The sequence below is a fragment of the Pleurodeles waltl genome, chromosome 2_2, assembly GCF_031143425.1.
Source record: "Pleurodeles waltl isolate 20211129_DDA chromosome 2_2, aPleWal1.hap1.20221129, whole genome shotgun sequence".
NCBI lineage: Eukaryota > Metazoa > Chordata > Amphibia > Caudata > Salamandridae > Pleurodeles > Pleurodeles waltl.
This window is the reverse complement of record NC_090439.1, coordinates 633,800,655-633,812,618: the sequence shown is the minus strand read 5'-3', so window position 1 is coordinate 633,812,618 and position 11,964 is coordinate 633,800,655.

The window sequence follows — 11,964 nt, the reverse complement described above, 5'->3', positions numbered from 1 at the left end:
GGAACATGCGATACCTTGACCAATAGGGACTTGCAAAATAGTTTTGGGGAATTTAACTTAACGGGACTGCACTGAGATGAGAAGTCACCTTTCTCTCCATTCTTCTTGAGGGTTTACCTCTATTCTTTTGAGTTGCTTAAAGACTTTGCCTTTTCTGAACTTTGATGCTGAATACTGATGCCTTGCTGACCGAACTGATGTCCTGCTGAGGAAGACTATCTTAGCTTGCAGATCGAATTGAGAAGAGGTATTCTTGTACCCATGTGTTTGTTATGCTTATTTGCTTTTCCTTCTAGGTACCAACCATACTGTTTTGATAGAGCCATAATTAGATGTTTTCCAAAGCCCAACATGCTGATGCTAATCTGATGTTAGTTAGGGATTCTTACTCTGCTAATAGGGAATAACGGTTGATGTTTTTCTTTGCTGAATCTAAATGTATGTGATATCATTTGCACAATTGTTCTTGTTATTAATTTGCACTGTGACCCTGGCATGTGTAATAGTTCAAGCTTTGATTAGATTGTGTTTCTTTTGTCACTTTGGACAGCCAGTGTTGTTTTTGTATGTTTAGCATTTGATTTTGAGATTAATTTACATGACTTTAGCATTGTTAATATAGGGAAATAAACATTTCAAGCTTTTACTAAAAAGTATAGTTATTCATGACTGAAAGGTCATGGGGAGTGACAATTACTCACTTCATTGACTATTGATGTTATTGATTGTTTATAGATCTTTGATCTGTATGTTCTGGAGTGCAGGTGGGAACGTCTTAATTGCGAGTCAAAAGGTTCATCGACCTATTTGCATCCCCTTGTTCGTTTACTTATTAAGGTCAGACACGCTAACAGAGATGGTAGCAGAGACAGATGGTTTGTCTCCTTAAGAGCCCATCATAGATGACCAGAACAGAGTAACAGGTACTAACAGAGACGATAGCAGAGGCTGATGGTTTGTCTATTTAGTAGGAAGACATAGGGCCAGATGTAGGAAACGATTTGCGACTCGCAAACGGCAAAAATTGCCGTTTGCGAGTCGCAAATGTGAGTTTCCTATGCAGAAATGCATTTTGAGAGTCGGGACCGACTCGCAAAATGCATTTCCGACTCACAAATAGGAAGGGGTGTTCCCTTCCTATTTGCGTCTCACAGTGGGATGCAATTCCATTTGCGACCGCGTACGCGGTCGCAAATGGAGTCGCAGTTACCATCCACTTCAAATGGATGGTAACCCACTCGCAAATTGGAAGGGGTCCCCATGGGACCCCTTCCACTTTGTGAATGGACCCAAAAATATTTTTTCAGGGCAGGGAGTGGTCCAAGGGACCACTCCCTACCCTGAAAAAATACCTAAACTAAAGGTTTCATTTTTTTTTTTAAGTGCAGCTCGTTTTCCTTTAAGGAAAACGGGCTACACTTAAAAAAAAAAAAAACTGCTTTATTTAAAGCAGTTACGAACACGGAGGTCTGCTGACTACAGCAGGCCTCCATGTTTGCGAGTGCCTATACTCGCTATGGGGCCGCAATTTGCAACCCACCTCATGAATATTCATGAGGTGGGTCATTGCGACCCCATAGCGAGTCGCAGTCGGTGTCTGAGACACCGTACTGCATTCCAAATTGCGAGTTGCAATTTGCGAGTCGCTGGGACTCGCAAATTGCAAGTCGCAATTTGGAAGTTTGCTACATCTGGCCCTTAATGATCTACAGAGATTGTAGAAGCTTACCGATTTGGTCTTTTGAGAGTTTGTTATTAATGAGATTTGGATTTCATTTTTCAATGATGTTCTTTGGAGAGAAAATGTTTCCTTAAGTCCAGAGATGACTTTCCCAGAATCTCAGATCCTGCTAATGGATGTTTGAGGATGTTCTCTGCATTCTAGTGATAGTGTGAATGTAGTAGGGTTTTACGCTTGCACAGCTTATGCAAATCGCAGGTGAATTTTGAGGTTTGTGAGGGGTTAGGGAATTTGCATACATCAAAAGAAGTTGTAGAAGGAGTGTGCCTACTCTGCCGTGTGAGAGTAGGAAGTCTTCGAACTTCACATGTGTGTGGCGCTTTGTGCTCAAAAATTGTCCATGTGGTTGTTGATGTACGGACCCTGCGTGATCTAAGACTCCGGAGTATACTGAAAAGTGTATGAGACACTTGATTTTATGTTGTAATTTGTCCGGTTTAGTAGGTCGATCAGGCATGGTCGACAAGTCAGAATGTGAGTCAAAGTGAGTGAAAGAAAATTTTGATATCGATCTGGCGAGTCCTATGTGCACCAGGACAGACCCACTGATCAGTTGAGAGTAAAATTTGCAGGTCGAATTTTGCGTGCGAATCAGGGAAACTGAGAAAAAAGGAGTAGCTGCAAGAGCGAGAGCCGTCAGTGAAAAATCTGTAAAGTTTCTGAAGTGATTGTATTACCTTTCCTGTAGTAAACCAGCAGATTTGTTTTTTGATTTTGGGTTTAGTGCTTGCAATTTTGCATTAGTTTTGTGTGAATTGGAGTTTGGGAGGACAAGCCGCAAGACTTTGTCAGCAGCAGTACGTGTGAGTGTGATGTCATTGGAGCCGCACTGGGATAGGTCTGTTAGAGAGAAGGGTCACGCACGGATTGGCAGCCGTCGGTGAGAGGCAATTGGTTGAGAAAGTGGGTGAAGAGAATTCTGGGCTCAAAAGTCACTTTCTGATTTGATTTTGAATAACAAAAGGTCGAAAAGATGAAATTTTTCAAAGCCTTAAAGAGTGCTTTAAGGGGAGATACGTACATTACAGCGAGTATAGGTGAAGCTACACTGCCAGAAAATACACCAGTTTACATTGTAATGGAAGAAAAAGGTGTTGTGCCATGTCTTTGGCTAAAGCAATGGTGCAAAGTGACAGAGAAAGATGGGAAATTAGCATTTTCTACATTGGGACGTTCAATTTGAGGGTTTTAGAGCATTGAAGGATGGTGCTATATGAATCAAAGCCCCTTCCGAGTCCAGCACATTGTGAGATATTAGCGATTTGGGAGATAGTAGCCAGACAGCAACAGCAACAGAAATCCAATGGGATAATGAGAAAGGCAGAAAAGACATTAACAGAGGCTAGGTGGGATAGTGCTCAGAGAGTTTGGAGAACAGAGACTTTGCACGGAATTAAGTTGTATCAGCGATTACATAGGACTAAGAGAAGGAAGGAAGGAAAGCTACTAGAAAAACCAACAGAAGCCCTTCTAAAAATTACGGGAGGATAGGAAGTCTTCATCAGTGGAGGAAGAATCAGATGATGATGAGTTCATTTTACAGTTATTGAGAAATCGTCCACCAGCATATGCAGCACATGAGAGTGATTCAACCACCAGTGCAGTGCAAGAAGACTTGTTGCTTTTCCCTATGCCGATTCCCCATAAATAAGCCCCCATATCTTTGCACAAAGAAGCATGAGGTGCAGAATAGAGTTGTTGTACTCCTTCTTACAAGGGTAGTGCTGGAATGATTTGGAGAATGGTGGGGCTGTTCAATAATGTGACCTCACTAGAAGTGTAGGGGATTTTTTATAATGTTTTTCGTAAAACACAAAAATGCTGCTAGAAGAAAAACCTTTGAAGGGCCTCTTTACTGCTCATTTTCAAGCTAAATTCTTTCAAGTTTTATGGGGTTGCTACAGCACTTCCCACACCTCCAGTTCATGCACTACTGTCTTACAATCAGAAATGCAGTTGCTAATTGTCCGGATATCCGTTTTAGCTCTATAGAATTTTGTCAGGAGCATTCGCACCTAAATGCAAACCACACCCTGACACAATGCAGATACAGTTCAAAGGCTGTATTTCCCTTGTGCTGGAGATAGTTAGTCAATATGGAACCGTATTTTGGTAGACTCTGGTTTCTTTTCATTTTAAGAACCAGCATTCCTCATTGATTTAATGTAGTACATTGCCTGTGATTGATGTTGTTTTTTTCTAGATTTTAATTGCAGTCGAGGTACGAAAGAATGCTTTTTACATGAGCGCCCCCCCAGCTGTTCCCTGCAGCGTTATTGTTAGGATGCTACCTCAATCAAATAACATAGCTATGGTCAGGCATAACAGTTTCTACACAGCTGAATCCAGTATTAGATGAAGCAGAGATCAACATCGACTATAGGTTTGATGCCGATTTTTAAATATATGCGTATTCATGGGGTGCCAGCCCCAAATAGAAGAGAAACCACAGAGAATTATTTTCTACCTTCTGGAGCTCCTTTATTACAATGCACTCATATAATTCAGATCAGATCTGAGTGGGTGTTGAAACCTCCTTTTACCTGTACGCCTGAAGCATCCCACTAATATTCTGGTTGCCTGATTGCTGCTTGCGTGTTAGAGCAGCTGCATCTGTTTGTCTCAGGATGCTGGCGACTTTCTATCTATGTGACATCCAATCAATTTTGAAGTAATGGTGAATGTCTAAATAGTTGAAGATGCACACTCATAACTAAGGTTGGTTATTAACCCTCAATGTACTCTTCAGGTAAGGAGTGTGCTTGATGGCCATCACCTTTGTTTTTGTTCTATGAATTGTCAATTAATTTGCCATACAATTCTTGGTAACGCCACGTATTATCTTGTGCATTCAAAACTGTGTTAGAGACACCGCGACAGAATCATCAGCAAACAACAAGTTATCTTTATGTTACAAAGTTTTGTGGTATCATGTTTGAGCTTCCCCAGGTGGTCACTAATGTTAATTATGACAAGGCTGAACAATAGCGATGCTTTCCTTGCACTCACACACTAGTCATAAAGCCCCAGATGTATCATAGGATTGCATTACCCTTGCACCAGACAGGGTGACACAAGAGCAAAGCAACCCTTAAGTAAGATGTATCAAGCCACACAAGGCCACCTTGTGTGGCCCGCGCTGCTTGTAAAATCCGGAGTAATGCAAGACAGCGCAAGTTTCTATCTTGCATTATTCTGCGCCAGGAAGACGTTACATGGGTAGCGAGTGGATGTTTCCATGCATCCACCCATGTATTATGGCAAATTCACAGATTTACCAAGAAAAGTAAGCCTGAGAATGCATGAAAATTGTATTCCTTCCCATTAGAGGCGCAACAAGGAAACATATCTTTATTTCTCCTCATGGTTTCTTCTTTCTAAGTGTGGAGCATTCTGCAGCACACTTAGAAAGGGAAAAGCACCACTAAGGATTGTTTTGTTTGGCGGAATGTGTTCCTTCATATGCAAAAACAGTCATCCTTGCACTATGACGCAAGGGTACCTGCGCTGGCGCTAGGCTGCACACAGTGCACCAGCAGAGAGATTGAGCAAGAATCCTCATTTGACGCATCATACCCCAGCAAGTAGTCTTTCTGCACTGAGTAGCATCAAATAATGATAAATCTGGCCCATAGTATTTATGCAGAAGCTGCAGTGTCGAGCAGTGTCCTCTAGTCCAGAAGGGGATTATTGTTTCAGTTATTGTCAGCGATAATTTCTTTCTGCTGACTTGGTAAAACTGATTTAAGGTACATAGACAGTAGCTATAATGGCATTTTCTTAATAGAGATGTATTGCAGGCAGCTCAGATAGAGGTTCATAACCCAGTCAACTGCTCCAATTTGTTTCTGACACCAGCCTAACCCTGCAGATGGTTCAGAAGCAATTGTCCAAATGTTTTACCATCTCACTCAAGCACACAGAATGGTTTATAATATGAAACATACTGTGACTCCCCTTCTTATGCATGGCAAATATTATGTCTGTTTGTCCTAAGTGTGGTGACAATTTTTAGTATTGGAATAAAAACGTAAGTTGAAACAGAAGCCTAAACTTGTTTGGTTTCTGGTTCACAGTAGCTCATAGTCAGAGATGTTTTTGGTCACGGGCAACAGAAGCCCATACTTGTTTGGTTTCTGGTTCACAGTAGCTCATAGCTATAGCCGTTTTAGGGCATGGGAAAAGTGGGCAATTGCCCAGGGCCCCCATCTTCCAAGAGTGCCTCTGGGAAAGTGAACTTTCTCTCATAAACCGCTGTCTATTATATTTCTCCCCCTAAGCCTCTCTCCATCGCTGTCTACATTACACCTAACTCTCTCTCTCTCGCTACCCAGTGTCATCTTCAGTACTTTTGTGATCTCTGGCAAGAGATATGTCAACTGTTTTTTCTGAACTTGTTAATGTTTAACATATAATTCAGCATTGTTTGAGATCATGCTGACTTTAATTAGCAGGAAAAAGGTTCCATACAGGGGGTCCCCAAAAATGTGTCTTGCCCCAGGTCTCCAAAATCCTTAATATGACACTGAGTTTGGTTCACCTCAATCTATAGGCCTGTTACATTGATGTTCTTGCTACCCTTACGCATTGGTTGTAAACATTGGTGAGAAATGTGGAATTATTTGTAGAAAACAACAAAATTGAAAGCAAATTGTATCGTAAATCAACAGCATGTAATACTCTATTATATGTAACTAGTGCACACCCAAAGGCACAGAGAGATGCAATACCCTTTGGCGAAATGGTCAGAGCTAGACGTAATTGTAGCAAAGATGATGACTTCAACAAATGTATTGAAGACATGGGGTGGAGACTCATAGATAGAGGTTATTCACCAGATGTTGTTAAGAAGTCTCAGATCAAGGCTTCCAAGATACTAACCCCCACACCTTGGCACAACATACAAAAGTGGGGAATAAAGAGAATAAAACTGACAAAAAGATAAGAGTAGAATTGGATTATACAGATAATTCAGCTTCATTATTTAAAATTATGAAGAAACATTGGCCAATTTTACTACAAGATCAAATTTTAAGGAAATACATCAGAAGTAAACCAGATGTGTCATATAGGAGAGGAATGACACTTAGCAATATTCTTAGTCCCAGCTATTTGAAAGATAAAATCAAGCCGAACTGGCTTAACATATATAATGCAGGTTTTTACAAGTGTGGTAGTTATGCAATGTGCAGATGGGCATGGCATGAGAAAAAAGATTTTCAAGGAATTAACAATACGAAATTTATTATAAAAGCTCATATTAATTGTAGTACTAAATTTGTCATATACATGATAATATGCAAATGGGACAAAATATATGTGGGTAGTACTATTCGTCCCCTCAAGGTGAGAATTCCAGAACATTGGAGAGCCATAAGACAAGAGGATGAGCGTTATCCTATAGCTTCACATATGAGATCCTGTTAGGTACAGGGAATTCACAAAGATTTTACATTTTTCGGATTTGAACATTGTGAAATAAATCCAAGAGGTGGAAATAGAGAATTGGCGTTGAGAAGGAAAGAATCAGTTTGGATTATGCGTTTAGGAGCAGTAGAACATGGTTTAAATTCTGACCATGAGTTCGAGTATTTTCTTGGTGACAGATAAAGGAGTAGATAGGAATCATAATACATGGAATTGTGAGGCTGATACCAGTACATATATGAAATCTTAAACTACAGGATCATAGGGATTTTAGTTGTACACATAACTAATATATGGTTGATATTTGAAAAAGGGATTGGCTATATTTAATTGATTCAATATATACTGCAAACATTATATAAAAACTGATATTTGGGGCAGTATTGGTAACAATAGTATTCACATGAGTGACACGATGGGACATTAGATGGTGTTAGGCATTTAGGCATTAGGATAATCAAAGAATATTTTAATAATTTAGCAAACAGGCTACTCAGATTAGTTGTAACCTTTAGTTCGCTAGGTAGATTGTGGTTTGAGAAATAGTCTGTCTTCTATGTCTGTAATTATGGGAAGCTTTGTTTAAAAAAATGTTTTCACGATTCATGAAATACCACGATTAGGTTCATCTTGTTATATTTTCAGGACTGTTGTAATAATATGAATTTAATTACAAGGCAAATCTTAAACATATAGTATTTGTAAACGAATGCGAAGTAAACGGGGTGTTAGCACCAGTCCGCTTTCTATGTCTACGATCGCAGGGGGCGAGCTTTTAAACGTGGAAGAACAACGCGTTTCTTTTTTACACATTTCACCGCAGTACTCGCGGCGTGTGTGCCAAGCAAAGGCAGGTAAGGGATTTTCACGCTGGTAATGGAACTAGAAATTTAGTAGTAATAATCTGAGATAGAGATTAAATTTTATATAATCTTTTTTTTTAGGATACGCTCCTTTCACACTAGGGGCATCCATATTAAAATCATATTGCTAATACAAATAGTAAGGTAGGCATTACTGGGTGAATACTACCTCATTAACCGTAGAAATGAGATATGGTCAATATAGATAATATGAATATATTATTTAATTTCAGATTATACATTTCAAGGTTACAACTATTGAATGATCATTAGGTAAACACAGATCTCTGTGTATGAGATCATCTATTTCAAAACGAGGTATTAGTCACTATTACTCTTCATACTTATAAGCATGGTTTCTTTTGATTCTTTTGGAGTAAATATGAGGGAAATTTCCATAAAAATCACGAAGCATGACTTATACGAATGAATTAGATGCACATCTAATAGGGATCTATGTGTAAGTGATGTGACATATATAGTTGGTTTTGCATGAATCGGTCTGTGCACATAAAAAGGAGGAGATTTGAAATTGTAAATTAGAAGAAGGTCATAATATTTTGAATCACGGTTTCCACAAGTGAATGGACACTAGTCACATGGTATGGTGAGGGGTCATTTGATCAATATATGTATTGTGAGTTTAATTATATGTTATGTATTGAATGTTGTTTGTTATAGAGAGTCCTGAGGAAGTCAAGGGGTATTCCCAAGACGAAACATGTGTTGACTGGAACAGTATGAAAGGACAATGATGTGGATAGAACAGCATGAAGTAACAATGATATGAACATTTTTGGCTATGAAAATAATAGAAGAATAAAGCATTATGGTTAAATTCACGGAAGAATATTTTACTTATGGGCATTTGAATTATTAGAATATTGTGTTATAGGATTACCGTGGAGTGCCGCTCAATTATATTGTTTTGGTGAGAAACTGTTTGTTGTTTTGTACTGCTGCATATAGATGTTATAAGTGATTGACCCACACGTGTGCACCTCTTTGTGTCTTTTGTAAGTTTATAGGTCCATGGAGGCTGTTATATATGAGCTCCTAAAATACGTTCAAGTTTTTTGTTGACAAATGCTTATTTAATGTCGTCCCCAGACCTTCCAGCTTACATGGTGCAACCATATGTCACACAATGTCAGCTCCCTTCACATGGTCATATGGCGAGGAACCGAAATCACAGGATAGAAGAGAAAACGAGCTGAAAACCACTGCACAATGTTGCATTCCAGTTTGTCTTTGGAAGCTCTGAGCAGCCACTGTCCTTTAAGGGGTGTGAAAAAATCCCAGGACATCTCTACAGCCTCAAAGACCGTTTGTTTTTTTTGGTTTTTTTTTGTGAGTGGGCGGGGTCTCAGTGAGGGGCAGCGTGCCTCTTACACAGCTCTCAGAATGAGGTCACCCTCCTTCAGAGGCCTTGCTCCCTCATCACATTATGAAATAAATGTATAGTTTGGCAGCTCTGCCTCACGTTATACTTACTGGGCTTTCAATTTTTCCTTACATATTTTTTTTTATTTGCCTTATGTCTTGCATTTTTGTTCCCTCTCCAACCAAGCAATGGTGAGATGTCAGGATGAGGAACAGCTTGTGTTTTCTTTCCAGGCTCTCTTGTAGCCATTGTTGTGTTACCTCATTTAGGGTTTGGAGAGCGGCCAATAAGTAGAAACTTTTTCAATCCCCGACTATAGAAGTCCAGGGCCATTTCCTCTTCCTGTAAGTTGAAGAAAGTATAACATTCCCATCATTAATGGGACAAGCCTGGCTCAGTTTTCCATTCCCCAATTAATTACTCTTCTCTTATTTGACACATGGTTTGCTGGGCCATGTATGCAGTTTCTAACATCTACAGTAAGTACATGGTGTTTATCTCAGCCTGATTGTGGGTATCAAGGTGCTGTGGTCAGTTTCTGGATAGTTGACCACATTTATGTCTGACATCCAAGCCCAGTCTTTAATGTTTAGCATGAAGTAGTCAAATAGGCTTGTCATAGATCCTGTCTAGTTTGTCCTACTGAGTGGGGAATTTGAATTGGTCTCACCCTTAAGAAATAGTAAGCCACAGCCCAGCAGCAGATATGATAGACACACAGCTCACTTGGTTAAGGACAGCCTTAGGGTGGTCTTTTCCCTAACTGTTTGCCTGCCTCTCTCTTTATTTTTATAATCTCCTTTTGTTGGTTTTTGAGCTCTGCGCACTTAACCACTGAAGACCAGTGCTAAAGTTCTTGTGCTCTTTCCTCAAAAACATAGTAATATTTTTTCAGACCCAATTGGTATATTTAATTTACTTATAATTCCCTAGTAAAATGCATATCTGTGCCCAGGGCCTGAAAATTAAATTGTACTAGTGGATCTGCAGGACTGATTGTGCCACCCACTCAAGTAGCTCCCTAACCATGTCTTAGGCCTGCCAGGGCAGGGTCTGTATGAGCAGTGTTACTGCCACATCGGCTTGGCATTTAAATCCTTTTTGCCAAGCCTTAAACTTCCCTTTTGCTACACATAGGTCACCGCTAAATAAGTCTCTAGGTAACCCATGGTGTATTTAAAAGGCAGAGCATGTACTTTAAAGTTTTACATGCCCTAGTAGTGAAAAACTCCCAAAGTCGTTTTTTACTAATGAGCGGCATACTCATCTCACAGGCCAGCATTGGGAATTCCTTAATGTACTTTTAAGCTGTAATTCCTGAATCGAAAGTAGTAGCTACCTCATTTTTCATATACTTGGAATGGTAATGATAAATCCTCTTTACTGGTAAAGTCGGATTTAACATTACTATTTTAGAAATGTCACTTTTAGAAAGTGGATCTTTCTCTGCTCTTACTGGTCTGTGTGCCTTGCAGCCTGTCTTCAGTAGACGCCTGGATAAGTGACAGCTACACTTTGTGCATTCCCCCCAGACAGCCACAAACATAGGAAGATTAGATGTGGTTGAACACCCATCTACACACATCTGCATTTTGATATCCCCTTCCTGGGCTGGTAGAGAGGAAGGGGCCGACTTACCCTTTGAAGAGGTAGTGCCTGATCCCACGAAAAAGGACTGATAACCCCCACAGAAGGTCCGACAGACAGGACTGGGTTGAAAGGGATACTTCTGCACTTCAAAACCACTCATTGAAGTCTCCCCCACTTCAAAGCCATTTTTGGGTTTAAGTACAGTGTCTGTGGTCCATTAAAATCAGACACTTCTTTACCTGGAACTGAACCTCTGTCAGAGAAACTGCTTTTCTGCTCCAAGGTCTCAACTGGACTGCTTTTCTGAAAGGACTGCTCTACTACTTGTTGCCGTGCTGCATGCTGCTCTCTGACCCCGCTGGAAGGATCCTGCCTTCCCTCTAAGAGTTATCTCCAAGGGCTTGTTGGTTTGACCCTTGTTCTCCCTGAGGTCTCAGGGACATCAAAGTCCTCACCTCCAGCATCATCGGCTTCACACCCTGCAGACGTCTTTCTACAAACTTCATCTGGAAGTGTCAAGTTTGTCATATGTGAATGTCCGTGTTGGGCTTAGGGCACTTGACTTGGCAGAGATCCTGTTGGCGACCACTCTTGCTCATAATTGCCTTGTTTACACCCCAAGAATGAGAGTGATCAGCCATCCTGAACTGTGTGCAAAGTGGAGGCACCTTCAAATGGATCTTTCTAATTGCAGCGACTGTACGAGAAGCCCCCCTCAGTGTGCCCCCCCTGCATCAGGGCCTGGTTGGCAACGACTCTGGGAAGCGAATGCCAATGCCCAGCTCTAGCCAGCTGACATCCACTCTTGCATCCCCCCAAGGCACCTTGCGGATACACCCAAGGTGGGAGGGTCCTGACCTCAAACAGCTTAACACAGTCCCGCGGCCATGTACAGAAGTACTTTGTGATCATTTGGCACAGGGCCTATGTGGTTCAAAAGTTACCCATTTAAAAGCACA